Consider the following 18,126-nt stretch of genomic DNA (forward strand, 5'->3'; position numbering starts at 1 on the left):
TACCAGTTTAGGGCAGTCATCACCTGAATTCAAATTAGCTGTGCTACCTGCCAGTGGTGGAGGAAGTGCTAAAAGTGGAGGGATTAGTGGTCTGATTTTCAGAAATGCTGAGTGCCAATGACTCTTGTTAATTGTGTGTGTTTAGCATCCCAGGGTCCAAGGTCACTCTCAGGTGGTGACCAGCTCCTCTTTGCTTATTGCCAGCCTCTGTCCTTGAACAGCCCCCTTGGCTGGATGTATAGGCTAGTCTGAAATACACAAAAATTGCATCAGAGGATCAATTACTGCTGAAATGTCACTACTGAGCCCTGTAATACAGTTAATTAGTTAAAGCAAAAGAGGCATGTTGATATGCATTTATCTTGGCTGTAGCTCACCAAGTATCTTTATACAAAATTAAGTTTGAAATACTTTAGATTCTCCCCACTCCCTCTTTCTGGAAAATTAAAGTACATAATTGTTGGTTTTTTTCCCGTCTTTATTTCCTATGCTCCCATAAAATGAAATACTTCTAAATGTTTCTCACTGTCTGTAGCAGTTTGCATCTTCTAATAGTTTACTTCTGTTCAAAGCTCTTAAAGAGGGTATTAGTCCTTGGAGAAGACTTGAAATAAGGAAACCTGCGACAAACATATCATCACAGGACAGCCGTCTCTAACCTTGGCTCAGCTCCCTTTCTGCCATAATGGAGGAAAAGAAAGTGGAGATTTGATGCAAGTTCCCTGATGCAGGGGAGAGCAGGGTAACTGTTCGTGTGTGTGCCCTGTGCTTCCCACTGCATGCCACGCAGGGGATGTGTCGGAGAAGCACTGGGAAGAGCAGTAGCAAGAGCACACAGCAGTATGTCCTTGGTAAGAGTGAAATCCCCCATGCCCAGGCAGCTGTGGGGAGCTCCCAAGTAGAGCCAGCTCAGGGGGATGCTGGTGACTGCCGGAACCTTTTTATCTGGGACAGAAGGGCAGCAGCTGCTGTCACAAACTCTAGGGTCTGACTGCAATCCTGTAGTTTGATCCCTTGCTCAGGTAGGTTTCATTTCTCATCTGCTTACCTACAGGGAGCCTGGCTGGCCTGTGTCAGTACATTGTGGACTTGAGGAACTACTGCAGTAGTTTCCAAGCACTGGTTGTTCATTTTAGTTGTTACAACATCTGGTAGGCTCTCATTCAAACACCCCATCCCCAACTTTTTATCTAGCCTTTAGTTTTTGGTGAAGGATTATTTCCTTGATTTACCACAAAGATAAGATATTCAGCTGCCAATGCCATGAGCAGAGTCCGCGAGGTGTTTTCTTTAGTATGAATTAGGACATATTGTTAAACAAGTCTAAACCTTTGCAAAGATACAGGAAAAATACAGGGTTTTTACTGGTTGATGACCTTTTATCCTCTGTAAGATTTGTTTGAAGCTTTACAAGAAATTGTTTGTTTCCTATTAAAATAGTGATGAGAAAAAAGAGACAGGAAGAATGTGGGCCAAATCTATCTTTGTTTTAGTATTGCCGAGCTCAGTAGTGCTACTCCAAGGATGGAGCTGGCCTAGGAGTTTTCCAAAATGACAGTGTTTCTTAACTCTGTCAATTGACTGGGACGTAGCTCTCCTGTGGTTTGACTACTGTGGTTTGTCACTACTGTGAGAATTTATCCAGTTCAAAAAGTTCTGTTATTTGGGTAATTTCTTGCTGAAATTGATGGTTACTGCTTCTGTTTTTGTCCCAAAATTTATTTCTAGGGTTTTTCCATCTGTTTGTGATGTTCTAGAGAAAAGGCTAGTTACAAAGGAAGAGTCAGAGAGACTGCTCTGCAAAGAGGGTGTGAAAAAGAGGAGAAGATTTGAATTTGGAAGTATTTTCCCTCTCACAGAAATAGCTCCACTGTTTGATACAGAGTGTGTGTTGTTAGAGTGAAATCCACCCCCTAAATATCTTTTACAGATCAAAACAGGTTACTGGATAACCATGACATACTTCATGAGAATACATACTATGTCACCTCATCCATGGCCTGTTTCTTCTCCTAAGTTATTACACATTTGTGAGCATTTTTCAAGCAGCTACTATTTAAAACCAGAAAGCCTCCACCCTGAAAGGCCCCAACCTGTCAGAAACATTTCCTCTCTTGCCTCAAGCTTGGAATTTCACTCCAAAACGCCAGCTCCCTCTGGACTGTGCATAGTGTCATCCTTGCCTTGTGGTTTACTCTCTGCAACCTCATTTGTGCACACATAGGGCCAGTGTTTACCACTTCACCACATTCTTCCTGCTCTACCACCAACTCTACACGTCTCTTTTCACAGTGCCATCTACATCTAAACAGCCTCAGTTCTGCAGTACTTAGTCCGATTTGGCTCTTGCCGAGCCCAAAACTCCTTTATTTTTTTTTTTTCTTTCCTGCCCATAATCTTTCACAGTTTCTTTTGTCTATACATGTGCGAGTGTGTTTACATTATCAAATATGCATTTTTAATTATTTGGGATGAGTGGGATAAAGGTTTTATTGTCTTGAGCTTGAGCTGGCTGTGTTGTTTTAAGGAATGAAGACAGAAAAAGGTATGCTGACCACCCCTCAGGAAACTATCATGCATTTTGAACCTCCTGCATATTTTGCATTAGGAAAAATATGTTAGAAATTTGCAGAGTACTTTTTAACTGTATCAATACTCTTTTTTTCATATGGCTGCACATACCAAGCCAAGCTTGACTAATACTAAGGGGAAAAAAACACTGCTGTGACTTTGTGACTAATATATTTTTTTAAATGTCTTAAATTTTTCCTCTAATAGCTTTTCCATACATAATAGTGTTTCAGTTTGAAGGTCTGACATCTCAGGGCCTATCAGAGCTGAAAACAAGCACTAGCATTCTGTTGGAAAGCTGGAAACTTCCCTTCTCCAGTGCTATAAAACTCCTTTTTCATACTCACAGATCACAAGATTAACACATCATTGGTAGAAGGCCTGTCCTGGGTGTTGGCCCAGTGTAACTTGAAAGGAAATTTTTCCATTGGAAAGGAAGAAAGGAAAATGACTGGATGGTGGTTTACAGCAAAACCAAACTAATTGCAGCTGATTTAAACTATCTGGGCTGAGAGCATTAGTAATAACTACAATACTAGGTCTGGTGTAAAGCACAAACATTATGTTGACACCATCTTCTAGGACTGACTTGAGAGTTCTTGGAAGATCATGCTCCTCTATCTTTCATATGACAGGTATGGAAGTGTGCCTTGGAGGGTCAGAACATTCTCTGTGAAGGCTGCTGGATCTGTGCTGGGTTCACACTGATGTTCCAAAATCTTTCATGTGACATCAATAAGGCCAGGATGCCCACAAGATACAGCATATAAGAGCTCCATTCCATGGTCTTTCATTCTCTTTTAGACATGACAAGTGGGGCAAAGATAAATAATTATCTGGCTATATAAAGGTATCTGAACAGGGGTTTCATATTCTCGATACAAATCCCAATGAGACTGTGTTGTTGTTTTCAAAAGGGTTTAGACAGCCCAACTCAAGTGGAAGGTAAATTTTCCACTGACTTTTGTGGCACTAAGGTTTCACACATGGCACTGTTAAATCTATCCTATATAAATCTTTGTGTATATGCAGGTGTATATAATGTGTATCATGAGCACTTACAAATGTGTTTCTGTATATTTAGCCAATTATATAAACTAAGGGCGTTTAAACCACCTAATATGCACGTCTAGGATGAACAAACTAAAAAGTCTGGATAGTGGTAAAATAATCAAATAATGTAATGGGGGCATGTTTAGCACAATTTTAATATTAAGAGGTTTTGTTCCATTTATCAGGTGCCTTCCTCTACTGTAAAATCATCCCTTTTCAATAGTTATATCAGCTTTCAGCTACAAATGTTTTACATTATAAAATTGTGTCAAACAGACTAAGAACTGAGAAATGTAAGAACAGAAAAGCTGAAGACTTAAGTGTTTTGGGCTAACTTCTTTCAGCTTTCAGAGAGGGAGACTGTATTTGAAACCACTCATCAGAGCAAAATTACCATTTTAGCATTCTCGGACATAATATCAGGCTAACATGCTCCTTAACTCACATCCAGTGCATACTGTATAATTGCCAGCCTGCTTCTCTGAGAGCCTTGAAGATTACATTTTTTTAATGTCCCAGTATTAATAACCAGATGTGATCTTCTTCCTGCCCAGGGGTCAAGCTAGCTGGCCAGGTCAGGCTGTTTGTCTGTGTGCACAGACTGTGAAGTCTATTCAGAATGACAGGTATGGGGGAGAAGGGGGGGGCGGGTAGGGTGTTAACCTCAAGACCACCAAAAGGGACTTTTCCCTGCTGGAAACAAAGACCAGCAGGAGCTTCAGCCTTTTTCAGTACTCCTGGGATTTTAACCAAGTGAACAAAAGATGATGCACAGCTGAAGAAATGCTCTTCAGAACTGATACATAATTTAAGATGTTCAGTTACAAACAACCAGATATGTATTTGTGATTTCATTTGAGCACAGTCCAGTTATCTACAGTCAGTTAATATTTTTGTATGCTTAGTTTCTGTGTGCTGCTTTGTATGTTGAGAAGATGCTCAATTGCTAATGTTTGAATGCACGCTAGCCCTGAAAATAGCCTTAGTGCTTAAAGAAATAGCATTAAAACACCAGCAGTTGCTATGGGGTGTTTTATGCCTTCTAGTTAGTGTTTGCCAGCTTACATATAGAATTATTTTATAGTGGATAGTATGACATAGCTTTGTTAAACATATATTACAAAACCATTTACTCCTCACTCTCTCTTTTTGTTAGATTAAAAAAAAAAAAAAAATCAAAAGAAGAAGCTATTTGTTTCCTAATTGATTTTCTACGTTAGTTGTTCATTGAATAGATAAGTAGTGCCTGTGATATTTGATTACAGAGCAAGGCACCCATTTAACCTTCCGTTCTTTCCTGGCCAGGATTTCAAATACAATACAACGTACCTCCCTTAGGCTCAGTAGGATTAGACTGCTAGCAGTAATCCCTGATGCTATGAAATAGACCTGATAGAACTTCAACTCACTTGTTTAGGATTATGCTCATGAATTTCAGCTCATGTAGTTGCATTAACCCTTTGGGAACTTGTGTGAATCACGCTGCTATAAATAATAATAAATATTATTATAAACAATGGTAGATACATATAGAAACCTATTAATGCATTTTAAACAATTAACTTTTACTTGGTGATTAAAATGTAAAATCCACCTAGAATTTAATTTAGGATTGTATCCTCAGAGTTTATTTTAATTCTAAGGTTCAGAAGTCTCTTGCAGTTCAACAGTATCTTTAAACACTTTAGTCTCAATTTGTGCATTGATTAAAAAAAATATTTCAGTGAATTTTAGTTCTCAAGATTGCACTCAAAGGGCAGATCACTGATATCTGCTAACTATAGAGCATCAGTGCAGAATCTCCCATCATAATAACTTGAATGCAAGCATGCTCCTAGGGTAAGGAGAGGGGGTACTCATACCTGGGCTATCACTTCTTGGCTTTTCTGCTGATACCAACAGTCCTGATAAGGGCAATAATGACTTCTGATAACTTATGCCCCAATCAAAAAGCAGATTGAGAGTCACAGACCATTTCTGATGGACTGCTAGACATCTGGCAGGCAAAAGTGTTATAATCACTCCAGATTTGAACTACCCTTTTGAATTGGTGACTCCTATTTAAATGCTGATTTTTAATCTGGCCAAATCACTATAGGGAATAACCCTGTACTAGCAATAAACAGGAATAGATCTTTTATTTCTTTCATTTTCAGGATCCTTAAACCCACCAAGGAAATAAATATTGTTTCCTATTACCAGTCTCTTAAACTGTTCAGTCTTTAGTGAAAGACGCATTAAATATTCATGACTAATTGTGTTAATTATTGAAATTAACATATATGTATGTTTTAGAATATTTGAAGTCAATAACAATTAAAAAAATACGGAGCATTTGACATGGGAACTCTAACCTGCTCTCACTTTCTTGACAGAAGATAGAGTCAAATTAGAACTGACTTAATATGCACATTCAGGCATCAATTGGTGAAACTACTGTCCCTTCCATACACCTGCAAGTCAAATTGCTGTATTTAAAGGCAAGATGACAGGGAGGATCAGTGCTGCTAGCTGCACTTGATGACACAGGCATCAAGGCATTTCTTTACCCCTTAGACACTATTAAAGGCATGCCTTTTATTGTAGATCTGTCGGATACTCTTGATACATTTGATGATAAAGTGGTATTGATGAATAGCTGAAGGCCATGAGAGCCATAAATGAAATTAATCTTGAGTGACTCCATTCTTTTTTTTTGTAGGGAGGATGCAGGAGTGGGGAGAGTTTTGGAATGGTAGTTCATCAGCCCAGTGGGTGCACTCATGTGCTCCCATGTGAAGTATTGCTGGGTTCTAGTCTATCACCCTTCTTGATCAACATATGCCCAAGACCATTAAGGGAGAATCATCTGTGCTTGAGGTGGGGTGTCCCCAAGGTGCAGAGGATTTTTGTCTGCACAACTATTTCTTCATGAACTATTTCTTGGATCATGAACTGGTTGAAATTAAGAAATCAGAGAGTTGTGGTCAATGGGACAAAATCTAGTTGCAAGTCTGTGACTAGTGGAGTCCCTCAGGGGTCAGTACTGGGACCAGTACTATTCAATATTTTCATCAACGACCTGGATGAGGGAAAAGTGTGCCCCCAGGAAGTTTGCTGGTGACACAAAACTGGGAGGTATGGCTGACACACCAGAAGGCTGTGCTGCCATTCAGCAAGACCTAGACAGGCTGGAGAGTTGGGCAGGGAGAAATTTGATGAAATTCAACAAGGGCAAGTATAGACTTATACATCTTGGGAAGAACAACCCCATGTACCAGTACAGGTTGGGGGTGACCTGCTGGAGAGCAGTGTAGGAGAAAGGGACCTGGGGGTGCTGGTGCACAGGAGGATGACCATGAGCCAGCAATGTGCCCTTGTGGCCAAGAAGGCCAATGGCATCCTGGGGTGTATTAGAGAGGATGTGGTTAGTGGGTCAAGGGAGGTTCTCCTCCCCCTCTATTCTGCCTTGGTGAGGCTGCATCTGGAATATTGTGTCCAGTTCTGGGCCCCTGAGTTCAAGAAGGACAGGGAACTGCTTGAAAGAGTCCAGCGCAGAGCCACAAAGATGATGAAGGAAGTGGAACATCTCCCTTATGAGGAAAGGCTGAGAGAGCTAGGTCTCTTTGGCTTGGAGGAGACTGAGGGGTGACCTCATCAATGTTTACAAATATGTTAAGGGCGAGTGTCAGGAGGATGGAGCCAGGCTTTTTTCAGTGATGTCCAGTGATAGGACAAGGGGCAATGGATGCAAACTGAAGCATAGGAGGTTCCACATAATCACCAGAAAAAACTTCTTTACTGTGAAAGTGACAGAGCACTGGAACAGACTGCCCAGAGAGGTTGTGGAATTTCCTTTGTTGTAGACATTCAAAACCTGCCTGGACACGTTCCTGTGTGATGTGCTCTAGGTGATCCTACTCTGGCAGGGGGGTTGGACTAGATGATCTTTCGAGGTCCCTTCCAACCTCTGCGATTCTGTGATTCAGACTTGGGTGGTACAATCATTTGGCACAATTTGGGGCTTTGGATATATTGGCTGTGTTGGAAACTGAGGTCATGCTGATGGGATTCAACAATTGGTAGAAACGGCCACGGCAGCATCATGGCAGCTGTCCCACAGATCTAAGTCTTGTTGGATTCTACATTTGGCTACTGAGGTAACCCAAGGAGGGATAACGCCTTGGTCATTTATGTATGGCCAAATGCTAAATGGATGGATGTTGTTTCTCATTCAAGTCAGGTTCTCTCAATGTATTTTGTTTTAGAAGTATCCTACAAGAAACTGTGTTCAGTCCTGCTGTTGCTGCTTGGCCTACAGTAATTCGCAATTTTTAATACATTTAAACTTTTGTGCTCTGTTGGTTAGTTTTCATTTGACACATGGTATATTTCTGTTCCCTGACTGATTGCAAATGTACCATTAGAAATTGGCTGTTTCATAAATGCTCAGTTTACACATTCAGGATGTACTTTCCTTGCATTTAAACATAGCTGTTTCTGAAAAAAATTCCTTGCTCAGGTCAGCAGATTTCATTTGTAGGAATTAATGGAAAACAAACAGCCAATAGGTGGGGCATGGAAGGAACTAATTCAGGAATTTAAAATTAATATATTCAGTATTTTTCAGCTCTCCTTCTGATGCCTTAATTCTAAACATAACTTAGCAGCCCACACTTTGCCACCTTCAGATTTGATGGGAAAAGAGATGTGAACCTCCGAAGTTTTGAAAGATTTGAGCTGCCAGAAACATAGTTGTCTGTCCATTAGCCAGTGCTTCTGACAGAAAGTATGTTGCAGCTGCTTTCCCAGATCTGTTCTAACTCTCACAACTTGTTTCTGGTTACAGTTTACTCTTTTTCAAGCTACACAGACTTAAATGAGTCGGATCCTGATTCTCTCTGAAAACCTCACTTCACATACGTAATTCAGATCAGCGAGCAGTGCCCTGGGCTTAATCTCAAAGATGCTGGAAGCTTGTGTTTTCAGAACAGTGGTTGGTAAATGCAGAATCTGCTTCCTTGCTTTCCTGATCAAAGTTTGTAATTTTTGATTGTTCCACTACATAGCAAAGTGCACTTGTCTTTCAGATTCTTACAAGATAAAGGGAGTAAAGGGTGCTCATGGTGGGAAGGTTTGTTCTTAGGCAAAAAAAAATTTTAATGGCTTGGATATCAGTACTGGTTATTAATGTGCTTTTACTTGGCAAAGCAAAAAAAGGTGGCTTTTGTGTGTGTGTGTGTGGGAAGGGAATCTTATTAAGTCTAAATAAATAGACTGTAGGAACCATGGTAATACTTCACACTTCTGTAAAGCCTTTATTCAGAGGCTTTCAAAATGTTTTAACAATGTTAATTAAATTCAGTGCTCCTCCATTCTGTGTTAGCCTAAGTGCATATAGGGCCATCTTCATATACATATCGGTAGACTGGAAGGAAGCTCATGTTTAACTGTGTGCAGTGGCATTGTACTGCAAGTATTTTCAAGGCAGGTAAAAAAAAAAGAACAACCAAACTGTGTTCAAGTGAAACTGTGCAGAGAATTGCCTGTAGGTAGGCAAAACATAATTACAAGTTGAAATCTGGCCAAGACATTTGTCTTAACACTCTTCCTCCTTTGAAAAAATGTGCCATGTACTTAATTACTTTATTAAGTACAAGCAGTTATGAAATCTGTTCTTTGTTTCAACCAAAAGAAAACATTTCCTAACAGGACAGTGCTGTTAAACACCAAGCTACAGCACTGACTCATTACTAATTTAGACAGAGAGCACCGTCAATGAATTACCAAAACTCTTTTTTGTAGCACTGGTGTTTTCCTTGGAGATCTCCCCTCCAAGTACTGACCCTGCTTTAGCCTGTGAGATCTGAAAGGATCACAGCACAAGGTGGTATGGCTTAGGGCTGTATATAAAATGATGAAGGAGAGACTGAAACTAGCCATGTGCTCCCTTTATTCAACACTGTAGTAGGAGAGGGAGGTGGCTTTCAGTGAAACTCAGAGCTATGCTTGTTTTCTGCACTACATAATCAGCCTGTGAAATTCACCGCAGCAGTGGGGGTTATCTGGATAAACAGTTTATCAGGGTTTTTAAGAAGGATAAGGGGATGAACGTTAATGATGTTTCTGATTATGTAGGCTAAACCAAAAAAAGATACAAGAATATTTGGTTCTCTATTGTTATTATTGTTAAAGTCAGGATATAAACAGTCTTCCAGGGTCAGGCAAGGATCCCTTGTCACACTGAACACTCATTTAGGCTCTGTAAGGGCTTGTGTTTGCACCCTGCTTTTCTGTGAATCTCATCTTACCTACATACACAGACAGCATGTCAGAATAGGTGGGCCAAGGATGTGATTCATAGTGTTACTCCTGTGTTTCCATCTCGCTGTCTCCCTCAGAGACTGTTATCTGAGGACGGCATTAGACTTCCAAAAGGAATACAAGAATTGAGTGTTTCAAATGTAAATAAGATGTCTTTCTATTGGCAATTTTAGTCTTTATAAGGTAAGGTACTAACTACCCCAGCAGTAAACAACCAAATATGAATGTCTGGGTATGTTGTTGGTTTTTGTTTTGTTGTTGTTGTTGTTGTTTTATTTTTGTTTGTTTTTTTGTTTGTTTTGGTTTTGTTTGTTTGTTTGGGGTTTTTTTGGTTTTTTTTTGTGTGTGTGGGTTTTTTTGTGTTTTTTTTTTGTTTGTCTGTTTTTTCAACTTATCACTCAGCATGTGATAGGAGTGTCTGCATCATAATTAGTGTTTGTTGTATTTAATTTGGTAGTACAAACAATAGACAGAAAGGGCCGTCTGGCACATAGTTAATTTGCTTCTGCTCAAAGAACATAACAAAAAGTTTCCTGTCAGATGAGTAGACTTCCATTCTCACATTGAAGTAATAATTCCTCAGCATTACGCCATAGATAATTTTATATTGGAAGTGTAGCACGTAAAGTTGCAGACTTTGAATATGTTAAACTCAGGTGACTACTGGAAACACTTTACAGATCATTCTAAGAGTGGTTATGATTCAGTAGCACACATCATCTCTCCACGTTTTTAGGAAGCACAACAATTTTATTCTACTTCTTGGAGAGGACGATACATCTGCTGCCCGGCTCCTGCAATAGCTGGTTTCTGCAGAAGCCATGTGGCACCACGCAAAATGCAGCTTGGCTCAGGTTGCTGTTCTGCGCTGCAGTTTTGTCCACATCTCAGTAACACGTTAACTCGGTGTCTTGCCATGGCAACTCTCCAGCCCTGATTAGTCAATCTGTATATGGCAACCAAGTCTGAAGGGGAATGGGGGAGTGGAGTTGAGGTGGTGCAGTGCAGGGGTTTGTCCTGATACAGAGCTGGGCAGGGCATGCACTGGACTGTATGGACTCTGCCTGGGAAACACTACTGGTTTCTGTAATGCAGACAGAGTGTGGGAGAGCAGAAGATTTGAATTGCAATAGGGGGATCAATCTTCTTTAGGGAGGGGCATATTATTGAGCATGGAATTTTTCACTTTTTCATATTTTCCCTTTCCCTGCAGAGCATTAATAATGTACTGGAGAATTTCCAGACTTTAGGATGTCAGAGGGACTTGAAGAGCTATAAAAGGGAAAAAAAAGTATTGCTTGACCCAAAAGAACAGAAAAGCTTCTTCTGGTAGAAAGGAAGAAGAAACATTGATTATTTGAGGAAAGACCTAAAGGGGAAAAATGTGATACAATTTTTCCAGGCAGCCAGGTTGTGATAGTAAAAATTACAGAGAAAAAAAAAGCTGAAACAAAGGTATGCAGATCCTGGAAAGTGGGGAAGCCAGTGAAAGGATTTCTAATAAGAGTTTCAAATAAAGTCCAAATAGTAAGAGAAGAAAGACTACTGCAAAGTTAAGATGAGAATGAAACAGTTTTATTAATGCTGTTTTGTTTAGTAGGTTTTTTAATCATATCTTTTCCATGCATCTCTACAAAGAACTGTAGTTAGTGACACTTGTATTACAACTTAGCTAATTGTAAATATTAATTGTAATAACACTGTAATGTAAGCACTGTAATGTACCTTTTAAAGCCAAATATCCTTGTAGAGGCATCAGGTTTTTCTTTGTTATTTCTAGTCTTAGCCAGAGGTGTGTAGTAGGGGGAGGGAAATAAGGATTATTTTAATCCTCAAGTCAGACATGGGTATGTGAGTGGACACTAGCATGCAGACCAGCTAAATCTATTATTCTGAAGCAATGTACAGTAGCTTCTCGCATGGACAATAATTAATAACATTGACCTATAACAGGAATGATTTTTAAGCCACCGTCACCTATCCACCTTTATGGAGATCTGAAAATAGAAGTTGATTTGTCTTTGCATTGCTCTGTATATATGGCTCATCAAGTGATTTAATATAATTAGAAGATGTCCATTCTCTTAGTCATTTATTTTGCGTTATACATTGCCCCAGTAAGTTAGAATAAATTTAAAATAAACATGGTAATAACATTAAAAATAGAATATAATAATAGTATTTGCTTTTATTGATCACATCCCCAAAGATCTGATCCAAAGCCCTTCAAAACAAACATGAATCTTTTTTACTCTCTTCTTTTTACAAATGTCCTTTGAATCAGGGTTTCAAACCTGAAATAACACAGAGGCATTTGCAGGCAGTCTCAGAGAGAAACAAAAGATTCACTGGATATGGACACAGTTTAGGCTTTCTTTCTTTCTTTCTTTCTTTCTTTCTTTCTTTCTTTCTTTCTTTCTTTCTTTCTTTCTTTCTTTCTTTCTTTCTTTCTTTCTTTCTTTCTTTCTTTCTTTCTTTCTTTCTTTCTTTCTTTCTTTCTTTCTTTCTTTCTTTCTTTCTTTCTTTCTTTCTTTCTTTCTTTCTTTCTTTCTTTCTTTCTTTCTTTCTTTCTTTCTTTCTTTCTTTCTTTCTTTCTTTCTTTCTTTCTTTCTTTCTTTCTTTCTTTCTTTCTTTCTTTCTTTCTTTCTTTCTTTCTTTCTTTCTTTCTTTCTTTCTTTCTTTCTTTCTTTCTTTCTTTCTTTCTTTCTTTCTTTCTTCTTTCTTTCTTCCTTTCTTTCTTCCTTTCTTTCTTCCTTTCTTTCTTTCTTCCTTTCTTTCTTCCTTTCTTTCTTCCTTTCTTTCTTTCTTTCTTTCTTTCTTTCTTCCTTTCTTTCTTTCTTTCTTCCTTTCTTTCTTCCTTTCTTTCTTCCTTTCTTTCTTCCTTTCTTTCTTCCTTTCTTTCTTCCTTTCTTTCCTTTCTTTCCTTTCTTTCTTTCTTTCTTTCTTTCTTTCTTTCTTTCTTTCTTTCTTTCTTTCTTTCTTTCTTTCTTTCTTTCTTTCTTTCTTTCTTTCTTTCTTTCTTTCTTTCTTTCTTTCTTTCTTTCTTTCTTTCTTTCTTTCTTTCTTTCTTTCTTTCTTTCTTTCTTTCTTTCTCTTTCTTCCTTTCTTCCTTTCTTCCTTTCTTCCTTTCTTCCTTTCTTCCTTTCTTCCTTTCTTCCTTTCTTCCTTTCTTCCTTTCTTCTTCCTTCCTTCCTTCCTTCCTTCCTTCCTTCCTTCCTTCCTTCCTTCCTTCCTTCCTTCCTTCCTTCCTTCCTTCCTTCCTTCCTTCCTTCCTTCCTTCCTTCCTTCCTTCCTTCCTTCCTTCCTTCCTTCCTTCCTTCCTTCCTTCCTTCCTTCCTTCCTTCCTTCCTTCCTTCCTTCCTTCCTTCCTTCCTTCCTTTCCTTCTTTCTTTCTTTCCTCTTTTCTGGCAAAGTTCTGGCAAAGAGGAAGCTCTTCTCTCTAGGGCTTGCAGTTTAGCCCCTGCAACAGAAAAGGTTCAATTTTAGAAATATTTTAAAGCTTTTTCATAATAAGCAATGAGCCAAGCTTTCAGAAAATATAGCTGATGTAACCACTAGGTAGTAATATAAGGAAATAAAAACTCTCTCCTCAACCATCCCTTTTGTGTCATACAGCAGTACTAAGTGGGTTTTGTTGTGTTTTTTTTTTTAAGTGCATGTCCAGGTCAGATTCTCTTCCCCTCAGTGGCTGTGATGAGAGTCAGTCTTCAATCTGTTAAACAACATCATGGTGCCCAAAAAACTCACAAGGGAAAGCTGAACTAATATGACACATACCCTAATAAGAGACTGGTTTTCCTTTTCTTTGATTTTTCTTTAATGTAGATGCCAGATGACATATCCAAATAAGCACTTTAAAAATGCTTGGTAAAGGTTTATTAATAGATGCCATTACTGCAAATCCTTATTCATGCTCCTTTGAAAAAAAAAAAAAAAAAGTAAAAAAAAGTGGTCACTTATTAAAGACTAGAGACAGAACATTCACTTGAATAAAAATATTAATAAAGCACATCAGGACTTGTTTCTGTTAGTATTGGTCCATGAATACTTCATGTGCTAATTTAGGGCTTAGGGATATTTAGTCATACAAACCCTCCAGTCTGAAATAGGCATGTACCTTTTTATTTAAACGCCAGTCTTTAATGTTTTGAATATATTTATAAAACATACTTGTTCTCTTCATAAAATTAAAAACATCTGCTACAGCTTTTTGGTTAAAATGTGGACATGCAAGTCTGGTGATAGGTCATTCTGCCATTTTGAATGGCAATTAAGCTGACAGTGCACCCTGTACCAGTGAGACTGAAAACAAACAAAAAAAGGCAGATGGTTCATTTAGTTTAGTAATTGTAATTTGTTGTTCATTAAAAGTAATTCCCACACAGGCATTCTCTATGCAGATGGAGTATATGGAAAATTTTATTCCACCAACCTGTCCTAATAATTATTTTTGTTAGTATAATTTGCACCGACATTTGTTAGGCAGTTGATTATAGCAGTATTATTTCATCAGAATTAAAATTAGTTGTAAATTTTGCTGTTTTCATTAATCTGCTTTTATAAGTATTGTGACCAAGCAGCAGGGGTTTGGCTCTTAAATACCATGTATCACAGCAGCATTTATTGTGCGTTTTTTCTTTTTGAGATGATTGAACCTTTTAATTGAAGGGTTTGTATTTGGAAGTGGTTTTTATACGTACTGAAGATGAAAGTTAGCAGGAAAGTAATCTGTGAGTTATTCTAAAATATGCTTTGAATGGAGGAATGTGCAGAGTTAAAAAAACAAACTCAGTTAAGCTTGACATATTTTTCAAGTCTTTTTAAATGTAGTAATACATTGTAGTTCCATATATCCTGATAAGTAGAAAGAAACCTTATTGGCAGTTACAAAAATGTCCTTACAGGTAAAAACCATATTGGCTAATAGGTTTGGGACATGGAATATAAATATAGAATATTATGTTAAATAAACATTGAACAAAGGAAACTAGTGCCCTCTTGATGATTATAATTACAGAGTTGCACAGTTTGATAGCCATGATACAGTTGTTCTCTCCATGATGAAATTTTTCTCTCCTAGGTGGCTTAAACTGCAAAATAATTCTTAAAAAAATGCTGGAACATCTTGGTACAAGTGTAAACAGACAATTCTAAAGGGAAATCTGAAGGACGGAGTGCAGTTTAGATGCAGTGGTGTAGCACTTCTATCAACCTGAAATATGAGAAAGTAGATAAATCACAGAATCTTGGGGGTTGGAAGGGACCTCAAAAGATCATCTAGTCCAACCCCCCTACCAGAGCAGGGTCTTCAGAGTACATCACACACGAATGTGTCCAAGAGGGTTGTAATGCTAGATGTAAATCCAAAATGCAGTTCTATGAGCTTCAGTTTGCTTTTAGTTTTTAATGTCCCAATATTTTTGGTGGTTGACCTGTTTGTTTTTGTTGTTTTGTTTTCTTTTTCCTCCATTGCAACATCATATTGGTAAGGTAACAGAGTAGAAAAGTGAGGGATGCTGTCCTTGTCCTGTTTGAGTCAATGCCAGCTCCATCATTAATTTCAGTTGCAACCTATGGAAAACCCTAATATTTTAAAGAAGCAGCCACATAGAGTATAATTAGTACTGTCTTACAGCATGAAGTAACATTCTAGTATAAGTATTTTTTTCTTCTAGAGACTAGGGATGTTTTATGTTACCATTTTGCTTCTTCTGAGGGAAAGGATCCAGCAGGGTGTAATTCCCCTAAGAGTTGCGACTGTTTAAGTCAGCTCATGCTTGACCTACTAATTTTCAGTAATACATTTTTCTCTCAGAATATTAAATTTTTTAAATTATCTGTACAGAGGAGTTGGGCTGGGAAAAGTACAGAAATTCTTCTGGTTTATAACTTAAATCTTGTTTCTGCAAAATATGAACAAGACAGTGTTTATTGTAGTCAGAAAAATAGTTGGCATGATTGTGCATAAGTGAAGAATCTCTGGATTGTCTCAAAGTGTTAGCTGCCCATTTGCAGACAAGCAAGCTTTTAGTGTGCAATTTAGGTCAATGGATAGAGGGGAGAAGATGTGTTTAGGCGACAGATTTTAAATCACCATAATATAAATATGCTTCCCTTTTCATCCGGAATTTGCTTTCTTTCAAGGTAATTTAGTGGAGCAGACATGCACTTATGCCTGTCTTTGTAATTTTAGGGATTAGGATAGTGAGGATTAAATGCTGACCCTTAATCTTCAATATCAACTTTAAGAGCGAAATATAATATGCAAATGGAATACATTCATTTTGTGTTTATATATTTTAATCTCTGTAATTTAGTTTTAAGAAGATGGAAACTCATCTTTGCCTTATTTATTTTGAATCCCAAAGCAAGATGCCATTAAAATCTTTATCCCTGTATCTTAGAGGATAAATGTTTATCCTTTAGGGATTAAAATATAATTTTTTAAAAAAATGAGTTTAACCTAACACTCTTACATCAATCCAAGAGTTGTGTGTGTCTGATTTAAATGTATCCTTGAGTGTCACGTCAAACATTGATAGTGGGGAAAAATCATCCTGTGTTTATTTTCTAAGATCAGTGAATGGAATTTGAATTAACAGAAATCAATTGGTTACTGTACCACAGATCAATTTTGGTCAGTTCATGTAAGCTTTTCTTGAAAGTTCTGATATATTCAAAGTATACACCTACAAGTCTGAGAGAGTATTTATAAAGATTAAATATTCTGCAGTTACAAACAAGTAGGATATCTCAACTAGTACAAACAAATGATGCAGTATTAAGGAATCAGATCAAAAGGATAGATGTAATATGAAAGCCTGTAAAAAAAACCCAAACAAATGATATGTAAAATAGTCTTCCTTTTGTTATTAATACTAACAATGTAACATGCAATTAAAATGCTTGACCCAATTAGATTTTATGTCTACCTATATAGATAAGATTTTTTTTTAAAGTATATTTTGACATCACCATTTCTGAAACATTTTTAGATGAGGTGCATGATATTTATTGCTGTAATATCTGCATGTCTCCTTTCTCTAGTTTGCTGATTTTAACTAACATGGCAGCTTGAATGTCTCAGAATAATTTTGCAGCTAATTTGAGATTGCTTCACATTGAGAATTTAGAACACTCTGATAGGAGCTGCATGTTGAAGTCTGTATCATTAAATGGTAAATGGATAATAGCAAAGTGCCACATTCCTTCCCAGTGAGTCATCCAAGGACCACATTCTGACAACCTGTAGTCTCACAAGGAATACTTTATTCCATGACAATTCTTTCAAGTATTTTGATGTCCTTTGGAGAGTTAGGTGCTACCCAAGCTGATACAGTTGTCAGAAGATGGATCAGCAGGGATATTGTGAGTAGAACAACAGCATGAACAATATATAAAAAAATAAAAGCATCACCTACCAACTTTGTTTCTGTTATGGCTTTAGAAGCTGCATTGGATTGCTGCACATGGCATATCAGGACATTCTTAAAATGTCTAATTGTTGCTTCCAGATTAATTTATTCAAGAAATATTGAAGAAGCAAATTAATGTGTGTTCCTAGTTCTGTCTGTCTCTGGAATGCTCTCTGGCCCTCAGGTGTCTCAGAGGAAAGAAAAAGCTGGGCCTTTTATCTTGAGCATAAAAGTTTGCTATCATGTCTGATCCTTACACAGATCTCATGAAAGTGAGAAGCTGCACTGAATCCTTATCATAGCCAAACACATCTGTAAAAGCCAGAAACTATCTGGATTTTACTATAAGTTTCATGTTTTATTAATTTCCCCATTGTATGGAATAGGAAAGAACACACCAGCCAGTAAAAATGCAGTCACACCTTCATTACTGACCAGTAGAGACCTAACCAGTGTCAAGTGTTTTAGTCCTGCTTTACTCGTGTACCTGAATGTTTGTGAAAGCACGTGGCAAGAAAGGTGAAGAAAAAGGGATACTACATACTGTCCAACTCTCAGAGGTAGCCAGGAGGCATATGTAGTATTTTACCACCTATCTCAATGGTACCTTGGATATTAATAAGTAATCTTAGCAATTCTTATTTATGATAGATTTGCTAGCATATTTCAAAAAGCGTCAGAACATCTAAGAGAGTGATCCTGAGCTTGCAAGAAGTGGTCCTTGAATGTTGACCCAATGGGTAGGAAATCAAGTAAGGGAGCCAGGAGACCCACATGGTTAAAC

At 37.8% G+C, this 18,126-nt stretch overlaps 1 protein-coding gene across 1 annotated transcript in view; it reads left to right on the forward strand.

Annotated features, from left to right (window-relative positions):
• Positions 1 to 18,126, forward strand: part of ZFHX4 (zinc finger homeobox 4) — a 155,180-nt gene that overhangs the window by 41,300 nt on the left and 95,754 nt on the right. The gene's annotated exons all lie outside the window — the stretch shown is intronic.

This window comes from Apus apus, chromosome 2 (genome assembly GCF_020740795.1).
Source record: "Apus apus isolate bApuApu2 chromosome 2, bApuApu2.pri.cur, whole genome shotgun sequence".
Classification (NCBI taxonomy): Eukaryota; Metazoa; Chordata; class Aves; order Apodiformes; family Apodidae; genus Apus; species Apus apus.